The sequence below is a fragment of the Oryctolagus cuniculus genome, chromosome 1 (genome assembly GCF_964237555.1).
Source record: "Oryctolagus cuniculus chromosome 1, mOryCun1.1, whole genome shotgun sequence".
In the NCBI taxonomy this organism is placed as follows: Eukaryota; Metazoa; Chordata; class Mammalia; order Lagomorpha; family Leporidae; genus Oryctolagus; species Oryctolagus cuniculus.
In genome coordinates this window covers 202221150-202237139 of record NC_091432.1, presented here as the reverse complement: position 1 = coordinate 202237139, position 15990 = coordinate 202221150, and the positions used below count along the sequence as shown (strand labels likewise).

The following is a 15990-nucleotide window of genomic DNA, read 5'->3' as shown; positions in this document are numbered from 1 at the left end:
GGGGCTCTTGTTGCCATCTTTTGTGTTATTCTCGGACGTTCAAATGCAGCATGATAAGGGGTTTGGGTGGAGGGTCCGACTGTCCTGGAGCATTCAGGCTGAGGATGTGGGTGGGCTGTGTGTGTGGAGGATAATCTGCATTTACATAATTGTCACATTGGAAACATGCCATTTGGATTCTGAGCAGACTGCATGGACAGGCAAGTGGGGTTGGTCCAGCCCAGCCATGAACTTGGGGTGCGAGCCTAGGCAAGTTCTTTCTCTTTTCTGGTGCTCTGGTTATAAAATAAGGAGTTGGACACTCCCAGAAAGGCACATGAATGGCACCTGTGCCGTTATTTTCTCCTACGGTGCTAAGTGCAGACATGACTAATGGATTACCACACACTCACTCTTCACTTCTCTATCCTGCTCCTCTTGGCAGCCTTGGCAGCTCCCCGGTGATGTTGCAAAGGCTCCTGCCTGTTGACAGCACCTGTCTGAGATGCTTACCTAGGATCACCTGGTAGGAAGTGGGACACCCACTGAAATTTGAATTTCAAATAAATAAAGATTTTTTTTAGTGCAGGAATGTCCCAAATATTGCTAAATCTGCCAACCCTATTACTTAGTCCATTTCAGTTTTTCCTCTCTCTTTTTTCCCCCTTACATAATCAATTTCTGTGATTTGAGAGGTCAACCCTTTCTTCTTGGTACCTCTGATGGTTTACATTCCCCAGCACCCAGGTAAAATCCTAGCACATTCTACGTGGCCTCGATCCACACGGTGATGGCATCGAATCGGAGGTGATGGAGACTTGGGTAGGAGATTCTGATTTCCAACAGCCATTTTATTCTTGCAAAAACTCTTTGATGAACACACAATCCAAAGCTTCCCAGCTTTCGTCATTTGCTTAGCACTTTCTTGATTTTGCCAATCCATGTGCCACTTGTGTTGTTAACTTCTGTAGGATTTTCCTTTAAGTTGACTTATGATTTTAATTAAATACCATGAACAGAAAATCAGCATCATTTACTAGGAAGATAGTGTGAAAGCAAATAAAGGGAAAACGCACCTATTAAAGCAGAAACTGTTAATCCGGGGCTCACTTAAAATCATTAGGTGCACCCCAGCAGCGCTCGTAAAACACTTCATGGAGCTCCCGCCGGATTGGGAACCCTCTCTACAGTCCTAGAAGAAGATCCCCGGGGATCTTCTTGACTGCCTCCAGTGACAGGGAACGCAGTACTCCATAAGGTTTGGAATCATTCTTGATCCCTTATTGGTAAACACTTCTTCTCCATATCAATCCGTATCGGCTCCCTGAAGCGGTTTTGCATTTGTCCTGACTTTCATCCTGGGACCCTGCACGGGAAGCTTTGCCCCCTCTGCGTCTGTCCATCCGTTCCTTGATTCAGTGCATATTAAGTGCTTTGTATCTTGCAGTCTTTTTGCAGCAGAACGTGAGAATCACAGTAGACTATGATACGTTGGTGGAGGTGGGGAGGCGGCTCTGGCCTAGCCTGGCTGTGTGTATGCAGCGGCGGGGGGGGGGGGGGGGGGGGGGGGGGGGGAGCTCTCCTGGGGAAGCTAGGGGAGCCTGCTGGGGAGTGAGGAGTCATTTCCCCATTTTCCAGATAAGGGCTAACAGATTGCTGGTGGCCAACAGCTAACACACAGAGGAGCCGGGGCTTTGCATTCCACAGCCTCCCAGGGGGGCTGCGCTCCTGCCTCCTGCCTCTGCCTCTGGGCGGCCCCTCCCTGGGGGCCTCCAGCCCCAGCCCCTGCCCGGAGCCATCCCAGAAAACTTCACTTTCTTGGACAGCATCTTTGCATTCTCTACCTTTTGTATTCAACGCATGTCCTCAAGCCAGCCACGAAGCAAACCTGAGCAGAGTGGCCGGGGCTCCAGCCTGCGGCCCTTTCTTGCTTGTGGAAGGGGCTGGCTCCCAGGGGTAAGCTGAGTCTGAGAGAGCCCTGGTGTCCCTGGGATCCGGGCCAGGCTCCCCCGTGAGCATCCACTCCCCAGTGGGCCTTGGGAAGTGGGCCTGTCCAGTGGAAGGTTCCAGGCCTGAGTCTGCTGCTCCGAGCTTTGCCTCAGTGGGCCCAGCGAGAGCCCAGTGTCTCCACCAAAGACGCCAGGCCTGCCTTCCTCCTTGGCTCTCGTCCTTGTGAGAACCACGGCGAGGCCTTGTCTGCAGGACAAAGGCCTCCTGTGCCCTCCTGGCCTCTCTCTCCCCACGGCAGCAGAGAAGCCTGGAAGACAGCACTCAAAGAGCTCCCAGGCCACACAGTGGGATGGGCCCGGCCACAAAACCATTCTCAATGTCTCATAGCCAGGGGAAGGAATGGCAGTGGGAGCACTGAGGGAGAGCAGGGAAGGCTTCCTGGAGGAGGTGTCATGAGCAGGCCTGGGTGGATGAGGAGGAGCTGGCCCTGCAGAGACAGGAGGAGGTGCACTCCCAGTAGCTGCAGGTGCTGTGTCCTGTCCCCCACCAGAATGGAAGAGCTGGGGCCCAGTGTCCCTTTCCTCCATCGATGTGATTCAACCCATCAATTAATTAGACATGCCAAACTGATGGAGGAGGCAGGAGTTCTGCAGCGTGGTAATTAAAAGGCAATTGGCTCCACAGCTGTGTTCATAAAAGGCCGCTTTACGCGCACACACACGCACACACACACGTGTACACACTGGCACACACATGTGCACACACACATATGCACACACGTACACATACATACATGCACGCACACACACAGACCCCAGGTGAAAGCAAAGTGCCAAGGAGCTGGGGACGCCAAGGCCGCCGATGGTGTGCTTTGTTAATTTCCTGCATTTGTCACCTGCACAGCGGGGAGGGAAATGGAACGTGCTACCAGACGTTGAAGAGAAAATAAAAGACATACATTCTCATTGTACGCAATTAGGCAAGCAGTGTAATCGGTATGATTTTTTTAATTAACAAGCCATTTTAAAGTCACTCGGATTTACCAAGGCCGGCGTGGTCATGTCCATGCCCGGCAGCAGCCACGCAGCCCCCTGAGAAAACACTGGCCTTCGCGGAGGCCTCTCGCGTGTAAAACAGGCACACCCATCTCCCCCTGCCTTCCACTGGGGACACGCTGCAGCCGGCCGGCCCCTTCCGTCATGGCGAATGCCACCGGCTGCGCCTGTGGCACTCTAGTAACTGCCGATCATAGGCCACGCATCACCGTCCCCACTGCAGAGTGGGCGGGGGAGGCACCCCTCGCACCCGGCCCACCCACGCACAGAGCCAGGATTCTTACTTGGCTGCCGCCCTGCTCCCAGCGCTGACTTGGGTTTGCTGGCACTCTATTTCACTCCCACGTCTTTTATTTTGTAAATAAAATTAATTATTTGAAAGGCAGAGTGACAGGGAGGAAGAGACAGAGACAGAAAGAGAGAGAGACAGAGAGAGATCTTCCACTCTCTGGTTCACTCCCCCAAATGCCCACAACAGTCAGGGCCAGGCCTGGCCAAAGCCAGGAGCCGGGAACTCCATCCGGGTGTCCCATGTGGGTAGCAGGGGCCCAATGCTCGGCCATGATCTGCTGCCTCCTTGGCACGTTACCAGGGAACTGGTTGGGACTCAAACCAGCGCTCTGATATGGGATGCTGGGGTCACGGCGAAACCCATGGTGCCACAATGCTAGCCCCTTATACCCATTTCTGCCTTTAAAGAATTCAAGGAAGTACTTCAGCAAGTTCTAGGAAGATGGAACTGAATGTAAGTTAATGTTGGGGTGAAACGCTTTGAACCCCACGCATAGTCTTCTCATGATTGTCCTTATTTCAAAGACTCCTGCCATTGGCGTGAATGTGACTTTTTTTTTTTTTTTTTTTTTTTTTTTTTGCACCAACATAAACGTTCCTGTTAATTCCATTTCCACCACCTTTCGGGAGCACTCCTGTAGTTTCTGCTTTCTGATCTCCTTCACCTAAAATGAAAGTGTCAGTGCTGAACAGGGGAGTGAAGGAGGGAATGAGGCGTCAGAAGATGCCGTGCAGGCCAGCGGCCTCCCCTGACACAGCAATAAAGTCCACAGCTGCCCCGGCTGCCCCTCTGGATCCAGGAAGGCCGTTCCTGAAGCTGGTGGCCGGCAGTTGCCCGTCGGCTTTGTTATTCTTTAAACTGCACACCCATAGTTCGTGCACTCACATACATAATTTCTACCTCCTGAGGGAAGCATGCGAAGACTCGACTCTTCGATAGGACATCAGGTCTGCACCTGCTTGCTGTTCGGTGTCATTGAAGTGGACCGGCTCGGGAAGCAGCGTGTGAGGAGCGCTGGCGCAGACGCACTGTTTCTCTCTCTCTCTCTCTTTTTTTTTTTTTTTTTTTTTTGACAGAGTGGACAGTGAGAGAGAGAGACAGAGAGAAAGGTCTTCCTTTGCCGTTGGTTCACCCTCCAATGGCCGCCGCGGCCGGCGCGCTGCGGCCGGCGCACTGCACTGATCCGATGGCAGGAGCCAGGTGCTTCTCCTGGTCTCTTTTAAGCACATCCTGTTGTTCTCTTCTGCCTCCTTCCAGACTGGCCCAGTTGCTTTCCAGTCTCGCACTTGGGTGCCGCCCTGGCTGGGGGCCTCCTGTGTTGGAGAGAGATGGGTGCTGAGAACGGCCTCCCCAGCCCTCGCCTCCCCACCCGCTAATGTGCGACCTTAACCAAGTCATCTCCCTTCTCTGTGCTCAGCCCTCTCAGCTACAAAATGGGAATAAGAAAGTCCACTCTATCCATATCCTGGGCTGTTGCCTGGATCAAAATTAAACAAAACAAGTCACTGTGGTTTGGCAAGTGTCACGAAACAGGCAAGAATCCCGGCAGTGAGGGGAGGGAGCAGGAACTTGCGAGGCAGCTTCCTTGCTCTGCCAGTTGCTTGCTGTGTGACCCCATGCCTGTGTCTTAACCTCTCTGAGCCTCATCTGGGAAATGCACATCCTAATAGCCTGGGCCTCCTAGGCTAAGTCCTTCAGGCAATGCTTGCTTATCTGATAAGCTTTGCCTCTTAGGAGCTGCAGGGCCCCAGGCAAGTCACTGTGGCACCCCAGCCTCAGTTTCCCCAGAAGGACACAAAGGCCATCAGTGCCTCCCCCCTCCCTCTCAGATTGCTGCAAGTTCTCCAGACGCATGTGGTGCTGCTGCTGGGTGCCTCAGAGTGACTAAAAGTTGACGCTCATCGCCAGTAAGGACAAGGGACTGTCCCCGACGTGGGCCCACCCAGGCGCTCTCCCCTGCTGAAGAGATCGCACACTCATGGCAGATCCAGGCCCCGCGCCTCCCAGGGCCTTTGGTTGGGGTGGGGGCTTCCAGAACATTCCGGAGCGCTGGGCATTGGTTCGTTTGCCCTGGCTAATAGGAAAGGCTTCGCGCCCACGCAGCTTCACATTCATCTCACGGGCCTCTCTGCGGAGGCGCCTTGTGTCCAAACAGCCTGTGGCCAGGGCCTGGGCGCAGCGGTGACCTGGCACAGCCCTGAAGTGGACCCGAGTTCCCGACGCCCACGGCTCTGCGCCTTTGTACACAGCCTGGCACCGGCCACAAACACTGTTTTGTCAGAAGCTTCCTGAGAAAGTTGCGTTCATTCATCTCGGCTGAAAGGAACCCTTGATGAGAAATACCTCCCTCGTTTAATGACCAGAAGCACTGGGCAGACCCGTGGAAAAGATCGAGCCCAGCAGAGAAAAGAGCAAGCCTCAGCCCCCTCCCCTAAATCCCCTTCCCGGCCCCTCGCGAGCAGCCCGAGCTCCTGCCCCAGGACTTAGCAACCCCGGCCACCCCCGCTCCTGTGGGAACCTTCCACCTGGAAAACGGGTCTTCCCGCAGCAAAGCTAAATGCAGCTGCCCCCAAACTAGGGAAAGAATGAATTGCATGTGGGCAGGAATTCATCAGTGGCTCGGAAATTTAATAAAGCTCCCGAAGCTGGGAGATGTATTTACATTTGTCATCTGGGTTTATATCTGCAAAGAGAAGTGAGGCACGCGGGCAATTATCTGGATAAATCAGATCAAATAAAACAGGCGCCCACACCAAGCTAACAAACCCCTTCAGCATTTTCTTCAGTTGTTGGAGAGAACAGTGAAGTTTTGTGATGGCAAAGACCCTGGAAATCTGGGGTCCCGTGCATCATTTTAGAGAGGAAAACAGACGCCTTCCAGAGGGGACATGATTGGCTCTTGCTGTTCTCATGGACTTAGAGACGGAGTGAGGTCTAGGCTTTCCTGCTCCTCGGGTGGCCTTGGACCTGCCTGCCGTCTCCACGTCCTGCTGCATTCGTGGGCACACTGTTAAAGCCTGGACTCTCATAGGACATTTCTTTTTCAATTAGTTGAAAGAGAAAGAGAGGGAGCGCTCCCATCCATTGGTTCACTCCCCAAAGCCAAAGCCAGGAACTCAATCCAGGTCTCCCTCCCATGTGGGTGGTGGGAAACCAACTACTTGGACCATCGCTCTTGCCCCCAAGGTCCACATGAGCAGGAAGCTGGAATCAGGAACTGAATCCAGGAAGGGAAGTGCAATGAGACTTGAGCGTTCTAACCAGCCTCTTACATGTCCACCACTCCCAAAACATTTTATGTCAGACTAGAGCTTCCCACCTGGAGAAAGTTGCTGGTGACTCTTCCCAATGGATCCCATGGAATCTTCCAGAACCAACCATGCCACACAGGGAACTTGCTATGTTGGAGAGATTCTGGAAGTCTTGGAATAAGTTGCCTATCAGACTTCAGTGGAAGGAGAAAGCCCTAGCCCATCGTCCCACCTCTCCTGGGCCAACGGCTCAGAGCTGGGTTGGAGACAGAGAATGAGATAGGCAGGCAGAGGACCAAGGGCACCTCTGCCTTGCTGACCCGGCACTGTTTATGTCACACATAATGTCAGCACAGTTTCTTCTGCTGAGCATGGGAGGTAGCTCCCGCCCCAGCTAATCTGTCTGAAAGCATTGAGCGCCAGGCCAGACCCGGGTTCACGAAGACCCTCCTGTGGACGGCTCACACTGTGGTTGGCCAACTGGCTGGTTGCTGTGGGTCCTTGGTGCTTCACCCATTCAGCACTCCATCTGCCTTCAGACAAGTTCTGCTCTTGAGGATGTTAGCGACGAGGGGGGCCTGCCCCCCGAGAGAGAGTGCAGAGGAGCCCAGAGTTCACAGGCATTGTACCGACCAACCAGCGTCCATTAGCTCTGGCAGTCACCATGGTGTGAGGGCAGCCGGCTTCTGCATGTGTACAGCCTCTCAGGCTCTCTACAGTTCTCTCCCCCGCCCCCCCGCACCTCCCCTCCAAAGCAGGGAGCACAGCGCTTATTATCTCAGCTGTACAGATGCGAGGAGCGGCCCAGCTGGCCAGAGGCAGAGCTCAGGTTCCAACCTAGGGTCTCTGGGCTCCTGGGGGCTGACTGGCACTCGTCTCTGGTCATCTGTGCCAGAGAGATACAGGTTCCCCTCCTTTGTTTCTAACCAGCATGGTCTTGGCAAGTTTCTTTTTTCTTCTTTTATTGTGGTAAAATGCACATAGCATACAATTCACCGTTTTGACCATTTGAAAGTGAATAATTCAGTGTCTTTGAGAACAGTCACCATGTTGTCCAGCCACCAGTACCTGGTGCTAGAACATGTCCATCAGCCAAAAGAGAACCTGCACCCATGAAGCAGGCCCTCCCCGGTCCTCGCCATGCCCACCCCAGCACCTGGTACCTGCTGATCTCTCCTGGGCAAACTCTTAACCTGTAGGTCCAGTTTCCTCGTGGGTGACGTGAGAATAATAAGACACCTCTTTGGTGGGGTTATCGTGAGGATGAGGTGGGATAACGGGGAAGCGATGGACACACCCAGAAGGGGGTCTCTTGCCGAGGGTGTGTGCACCTAGGATCCCCCTGTGCGATTTTGGGTGGGACTATCTGGGCAAAGCTGCTTCACCTCATCTACATCCTGGCTTCCAGGGGACCCCTCAGAGTGGGTAATTTTTTGTGACCTGGTCCTAGACACTGAGGGCCTGGAAGGTTCTGCTGCTCCTCAGGACAGGTGGCCTTGGATAGTGCAGGAGAGTCATCGGGTGGCTTGATAGTGGCTTGGGCAGTCGCTGGACATCACCATTGTCCCAAGTACCCCGGCCAGTGCCTGGAGCTCGGGAGTGAAACATTGAAGCGCTACTTCCAGATCTTGTCTGGGCCGGGCAGCGTGGGGTTCCCTAGGGTGACCACTCAAGACAGGAGAACACGGTCACGAGTCAGGCTGTGCCTGGCCACACACCGGGGCAGGCAGAGGTGCGTGCTCGGAACCCGGCTCGAAGCCGAGAGCTGGCCGCGCTGGGATGCGGGGGCGTAGCAGCTGACATCACTCCCTAGAGAGCAGCTGGCTGGTACACATCAGTGAATGTCCAAACCCTTCGCGTGACCTGTGCTTTAGTTTGTCAAATTTATTTTTATTTGTTTGAAATGCAGAGAGACAGAGAAATCCACTGGTTCACTTCCCATATACCTTTAACAGTCAGGGCTGGGCCAGGCCAAAGCAGGTCGCCCACCTGGGTGGCAAGGACCTACGTACTTGAGCCACCAGCTGCTGCCTCCCAGGTGCACATCTGCAGGAAGCCGTCCTGAAAACAGAGCTGAGATGCAAATCTGGGCATTGCAATGTGGGCTGTGGGCATTCCAAGCAGTCTTAACTCCCCCAGACTCCTGCCACCCCAGCCCCCCGAGTTGTGCTGAAGGTGGCATCAGAGCAGGACAAAGGAGAGGGCCGGGCTCTGCCATTTATTTGATTGACTAATTTAAAGTTCTTTGTGATTTTTCTAATACTTCTACCGAGTCCACCCGAACTGTATCCCTGCACTCTCTGGGAGTACAAGGCTCACTAAATGAGCAGTTAATATAAACTGTAAAAGAAAAGAAAGGAGTACCCAGGGGAACATTGTCTAGTTTTCCTTCGATACTGTCAGGATATGCACCACACACACACACACACACACACACACAGCCCCAAGACTCTCTGACATCCTGGAAGTTCAGAGGCTTCACCAGCTATGAAGGAGATGGATCTTAATTGAGAAAATCCTAAGCTTCTCCTCCTGGCACTTCCAACCTTGCCTCACATGATAACAGTTGTCTTAAAAATTAACAGAGGGGGCCGGTGCTGTGGAGCAGGGGGTTAAACCCACCACCTGCAGTGCTAACATCAGCTATGGGTGCAGGTTCAGGTCCTGGCTGCTCCACTTCCAGTCCAGCTCCCTGCTAATGAGCCTGGGAAAGCAGTAGAAGATGGCCCAAGTCCTTGGGCCCCTGCACCTGCGTGAGAGACCCAGAAGAAGCTCCTAGGTCCTGGCCCAGCTCCGGCCATGGTGGCCATTTAGGGAGTGAACCAGCAGATGGAAGACCTCTCTCTCTGTCTCTCACACTCTGTCTGTAACTCTACCTCTCAAATCAATAAATAAAATCTTTAATAAAAAAAATCCAAGGTGCACAATCTCCAGGGAAAGTAGAGGAAAAGTGCCTGCAGTGCAGTGAAAACAGGTTACAGACAACAAACCTTAAACAAGGGTTGCTGCAGGGCAGGTCAGGTGATGTGCAGCAAAGACCCCGCCTGGCCACGGGGCCGCTCAGTCCTCACCCACGGCACCAGACGACATGCAGCAAAGACCCCACCTGGCCACGGGGCCGCTCAGTCCTCACCCACGGCACAGCCAAGAGCGGCGGAGGCAAACTATGTTCCCAGAGGACCAGCACAGTCAGGAAATCAGAGAACACAAAATGGGACTGGGGTGAGGGAAGTCAGCCGTGCTGCTGGGGCCGTGTGTGAGGCTGGAAAGTGGGGACAGTCGGCGTGCAGAGGCGCTGTTGTGACGCGAGGGGCTCTCCAGAAGGAAGAGGACAGGGTTAGGAAGGAGGATGTGGTGACCGACACGGACTGGGAGAGTGAAGACCCAACAATAGATCCTCAGGTGTTCCAGAGCAGAGACAAGAATATGTATGAAAAGAAACATATATAATAAGTATACCATTTTAGAAGGTCATATGGGGCCGGCACCGCGGCTCACTAGGCTAATCCTCCGCCTGCGGCGCCGGCACCCCAGGTTCTAGTCCCGGTCGGGGCACCGGATTCTGTCCCGGTTGCTCCTCTTCCTGTCCTGCTCTCTGCTGTGGCCCGGGAGGGCAGTGGAGGATGGCCCAAGTCCTTGGGCCCTGCACCCACATGGGAGACCAGGAGAAGCACCTGGCTCCTGGCTTCAGATCAACGCAGTGCGCTGGCCTCAGCGCGCCAGCCATTGGAGGGTGAACCAACGGTAAAGGAAGACCTTTCTCCCTGTCTTTCTCTCTCTCTCACTGTCCACTCTGCCTGTCAAAAAAAAAAAAAAAAAGAAGGTCATATGTACAACATAGTATATAAAATACATTAAAATATATAAACAGTAACATACTATATAATGTACAATTGATACAAGATAATAAATACCGTGTATTTACTTTATGAATTTTTTTCTGAGTTGGAAGAGTTGAGTGTGTGGATTGAAGGGCTCCCTGTATGCCAGATAAAGTCAAGAGTTGCCACACCCAGATCTTCCCTGGCAGTTTTTTTTTTTTTTAAACTGTAAGAATAAAGAAAAATCTCACAATTCCAGGCTGAGAAAACCAGGTGCCTTCAAATGCATAACAAATAAGACGGCCCCAGACTCCTCTGCGTTACTTTGTGGTTTGGAAGGGGAGAGGTGGTAGCCTAAGGGTCCCAAGTTCTACCTTGTGTCAAGGCAGCTGGGCCACCCTCAGCGAGTTTTCAGTGCCTGCTTCAGCATAGCCACACAAGCTCCACCAGGCTGAGACCTGAAGCAAGAGAATCTCGTATGGCCAGAGCAGAGAAGGGCAGGTGCGAAGCTGAGTACCAACGGGAAACAAGAAGAAATGCTAGGAAGAGTAAGACGGTCGGCACGTTGGTCCACTGAGACCAAGTATCTGTTTTAGCAACTAGCATGCTTATGAAGGATCTTTCAAAAGTTCATGGACAATGCATATCATGGAAAAACTATGCATGACTTTCAAATGTTTCGTACCAAAATAAACTTATCTTTTAATCTCATTTCCATGCTGTTTTTGAAGTACACTTATATTTAAAAAATCTAGGGGCAGGCGCTATGGCATAGTAGGTTAATCCGCCTGTGGCACCAGCATTCCATACAGGTGCCAGTTTGAGTCCCAGCTGCTCCTCTTCTGATCCAGCTCTCTGCTGTGGCCTGGGAAAGCAGTGGAGGATGGCCCAAGTGCTTGGGCCCCTGCACCTGCATGGGAGACCTGGAAGACACTCCTGGCTCCTGGCTCCTGGCTCCTGGCTCCTGGCTCCTGGCTTCAGATCAGCCCAGCCCCAGCCGTTGTGGCCATTTGGGGAGTGAACCAGCAGATGGAAAACCTTTCTCTCTGTGTTTCCCTTTCACTTTCTGTAACTCTACCTCTCAAATAAATTAAAATCTTTAAAAAAAAATCTATCCATGGGCTCTTTTCAAACAAAATTTAAAATAATCTCATTAGAACACAAATAAAAGGCAGGCCAGTCTATGCACATGCAAGCAAACATTAATAAGGGTTGCAATACTTATATAAAGCAAGATTTAGTGTAAAGCAAAAAGAAATAAAATGACAACAAGGTTTATATTTCAAAGCTCCAACCAATCAATAAATGTCTATTAAGTGCCAGTTCTTTGTACTAGGCAAGGGCATACATTGATGACAAATATAAAATCAGGCTGAATATGCTCCAAATACTCAGGTAAAAACTGTTGAGATACATGGAGAAGAGGTCAGAGACATAGAGCAGGACTTAACCTCTGAGCCTTTTGCAGCACAAGTAACCCAAGTGTGACTCGTATGATCCCATAGTTTGATTGGGTCTATCATGTGTAAGTGGTCTAATAAAGAATTCTATAGCTGACAGCTAGAGAGTGCAGCTTTTTTTTTTTCCAGAAAAGTTCATTGCATTACAGAAAATCGCAATAAACCCCCAAAGCAGACACTGTACAAGCCAAATTCTCTAAACAATGCAATAAAACTAGATATAACAAAACCATAAATTAAATTTTAAAATGCTCTGTGAAATAAATCCTTGGCTAGGGATTCACTGAAAACCTCAGTCACAGTCTGTTCAGAAACCAATTTGGTTGTGTGAGATGAGGCAGGAGCCCAGGAGGCCGCATCTTCCCGTTAGGGCCCTCCTGCTCGGAGACCTGGTGTTGCCGGGATGAGAGGCCTGGGGACCACACGGGAGGCCTTGTGGGCAGCCACCAAGGGCAGAAAGGCCACTGGCGTTAGGATCCTTCAGCCCTGAGTTCAAGTTCTGCTTGCACCTCTTAGCTGTGCTGAATTTGTCAATCTCTCTTCCTTTTTGGACTTCAGTCTGCTTACTGAAAACCAGGAATGTTGAGCTGCATCTGTGGTTCCCAACCCTCCTTAGGCAACACAGTCACCTGGGAGGTTTTTAAATACCACTGATGCGTGGGATCTACGCCCAGAGATTATGTCTCTGTTGGTGCGGAAGGCCAAGTCGTCAGTATTAAAAAAAAAAAAAAATCTCCCCAAAGTGATTCCAGTGCACAGCCAAAGTAGAGAAGCCCAGGGCTGGGTGATTTCTTGCCACCACCACCCGCAGCTCTGACAGCGGTCCTGCTGGGCACCTGCAGTCTGCCCTGGAAGAAAGTTTCAGGAGGCGAGAGCCAGAGACACAGCCACGCCAAGCCATCTAATCAAAGTGTGCATTATCTCAAATGGTGCAGAAAATGCCTGCGCCAGTTAATATTTTGCACCCAACATGATTTAGACCTGGGGCATAGATTGTACTCCGAGCCCATTGCAAACACAATGGGCCATGTATTCACTGAACAGTAACCACTGTAATTACCTACAGGGCAAACATATGAGGTTGTTCAAGCAACAATTAATTGTAGACCTGGAACTAATGGGACAATAACGGGAAAGTATCAACCAGAGTGTGCTTCAGAAATCACTTCAGAAACCCAGTATTTTCCAAATTGTACTAGAAGAGCGTTTTTGGGGATGTGATGGCGTATAGAACATCCCAGGTCCCCAAAACAGTTGCTCCAGGTTTTTCTAATAGCTCCTCCTCAAGCCACTGAAGGTGGGAGGCAGGCAGTGGTTTTTCGTCTTGGGAATAGTGGACACGCTCTGAGAGGACTGTAGAGTGCTTCTATTTCCTGCACTCGTCACAGCACCTCAATACACCTGCCAGCAGGCGTGCGGACCCTCTGGACTGTAGGGTCCTTTTTGTGAATCGGATGGAAACCATGGGTCCTTTGTTCCCTTTTGCAGAAAAACATGTGTGTCTGATGCGCATGCATGCCCACACAGTCTCTGCCCCACAGTTCTCGGGGTTTCCGTGGACGCCTTGAATGCCCTCTGTTCTCACCAGGCTGTGAGCTGCAGCCTGTCTTTGCCTACCTCCAGGCTCAGGCACTGCACTACTTTTTTTTTTTTTTTTTTTTTGACAGGCAGAGTGGACAGTGAGAGAGAGAGACAGAGAGAAAGGTCTTCCTTTGCCGTTGGTTCACCCTCCAATGGCTGCCGTGGCCGGTGTGCTGCAGCCGGCGCACCGCGCTGATCCGATGGCAGGAGCCAGGTGCTTCTCCTGGTCTCCCATGGGGTGCAGGGCCCAAGCACGTGGGCCATCCTCCACTGCACTCCTGGGCCACAGCAGAGAGCTGGCCTGGAAGAGGGGCGACCGGGACTAGAACCTGGTGTGCCGGCACCGCAGGCGGAAGATTAGCCTATTGAGCCGCAGCGCCAGCTCCTCACTACTTCTAAAGCCAGGAGTTCCGCTGATGGACAGCCCTGAACATGCTGTTCCTCAAGGCATCCTGCTGCGATTTTCCGTCGGTCCCGACTTGACCTAGAATCTTTCTAACAGTCATTCTGCTCTTGGTCCTTACGCGCCTTGGAGTGTCCCTGACTCAGTGGAAAGCTTAGTTTGGTTTCTGGGGTGCTGTCTCCAGGTAATGGCTGCTTGGCTGCCAGGAAGTCCGCTCCAGCGGGTTGGATGCAGGGGTCCTGGTGAGTGGCTTTGCACCCTCTGAAGCAGACCAGGGAGAAGGGCAAATGTCTAGTGCCCCACCCTCAGGGGGAGGGGTGGAGAGGACTGCCTCGGGTGACAGAAGAGGTGGTGACATGTCTTTGGCTGGGCTCCGAGGGTGCCAGCACGCCATTTCCCTGGAGGCTGCAGCCAGAGGCTGCGCTGGGCCCGATCTACAGCTGCTGCTGGGACAAGCCAGGCCTCAGAGAGCGAGCTGGTGGCAGCAAAGACCGAGCTTGCCTCGGCTATGCCCTCTCGGGATGGGAGGTTTAATGGGGGGTGGGAAGGCGTCTGGTGCAGAGGTTAAGGATGCTGCTTGGGAGGCCCACATCCTGTATCAGAGCCTGGGCTCCAGTCCTGGCTCCATTTCCAATCCCAGCTTCCTGCCAGTGCACACCCTGGCAGGCAGCAGGGTGATGACTCCAGAGCTTGGGTTCCTGCCGTTCATGTCGGGGACTCGGATTGAGCTCCTGGCTCTGGCTCCTGCCTGGCCCAGCTCTGACTGCTGTGGGCATTTGGAGTGTGAACAAGCAGATGGAAGGTATCTGTGTGTGTGTGTGTGTCTTTCTGTCCTTCAAATAAATAAATAAATAAAAATTGTTAAAAAAAAAAAAAAAGGAAGAACAGAAACTGTGGAGAAATCATTGTATAATCTCAGGGTAAGAAAACTCTTCTTAAATATGATACAAAATCTGAGGACATAAAAGAAAAGGCATTGATAAATTCGACCACATTTTAAGATTATACATTTGTACATGGCAAAAGACAGCATAAGCGGCATCCAAGGATGGCCTGGGGGCGGGGAAGGGGTAGGCGGCATTTCCCACAGTGTTCACTGCTCCAGATAAAGCCCACTCTACAGACTGGTAGGGAGACTCGGCATCCGCTGCGACTTAGCCAGTGGACCGCATGGTGTCCGGAAGGGACGCCCAGTGGCTCTGAAACACAGGGAGAGAGACCCAGCCTCACTCCCCGTGAGACAAATGCAAATCAGAGCTGCAAGCAGAGTCCATTTCCCCCGTCACTCTGCAAAGATCAAAAAACCTGATAACCCCCCTGTGTGGCTGGGCCGAGGGAAAGGAGAGCTGAGATCTGAAGAATGCTGGGGGAGAGATGACATTTAAGCGGGGCCGGGTAGGACAGATAATTAAAATCCAATTTAACAACTTACTGGCACTTGAAAGCAAAGGAAGAAATAATGAGAAAGATAGACAGATTTGACTGCTGAGTGTAAAAACACACACACAGAAAGTAAAGACAAACACACTGAAATATTTGCAGCAATGCTAATAACCTGAGTTTGAATGCTTTATATAAAGAAAGCCTTCATTAAATTCAATGAGGAAAGCATTAGACTATCACTCAAAAAATAAAGGACATGGAAGAGTGATTCCTCAAATAGGATCTACTACTTGTTAACAACCACATGGAGAAAGGCTCGTTATGTTTAACTATGAATGTAATATGATTCAGGGTGTTTTTCTTTAGTGATAATTCATTGTAAAATCAGAAAAATGTATTTAATTCCCTCTGTGGACAAGAATATGGTGAAATTGTCCCCCTAATTATCCCCGACTAGCAGATGTGCAAATTGATAAAGATCTCTTTTGGACACAAGTATCAAGTCTTTCGAAGCTCACGTTCTTTATCTGGGAAATGTTCTTTCACAGACCCAATGCTATAGAAATAGCCAGAAATATGGGTGAACAAAACGCTATGCACAAATACACCTGGAGAACGGTACAAAAATAAGTACGACAAAACATGTGACATACTGGAAACAGTCTGAATGCCCCCAGATCAGAGAGGAGTCAGTAAATCACGGTATGTTCATACGCTTGCCTATTATACAGCTATTACAACGCTTTGAAGGAGTTTTTAACAGGACGGCTAAATGCCTGTAAGGTAAGTGGAGAAAGAAAACAGTACAATTATAT

At 51.4% G+C, this 15990-nt stretch overlaps 1 protein-coding gene across 1 annotated transcript in view; it reads left to right on the top strand.

The window, feature by feature from the left end:
- GABBR2 (gamma-aminobutyric acid type B receptor subunit 2) overlaps positions 1-15990 on the top strand; it is a 371032-nt gene that overhangs the window by 140372 nt on the left and 214670 nt on the right. The window lies entirely within an intron of this gene.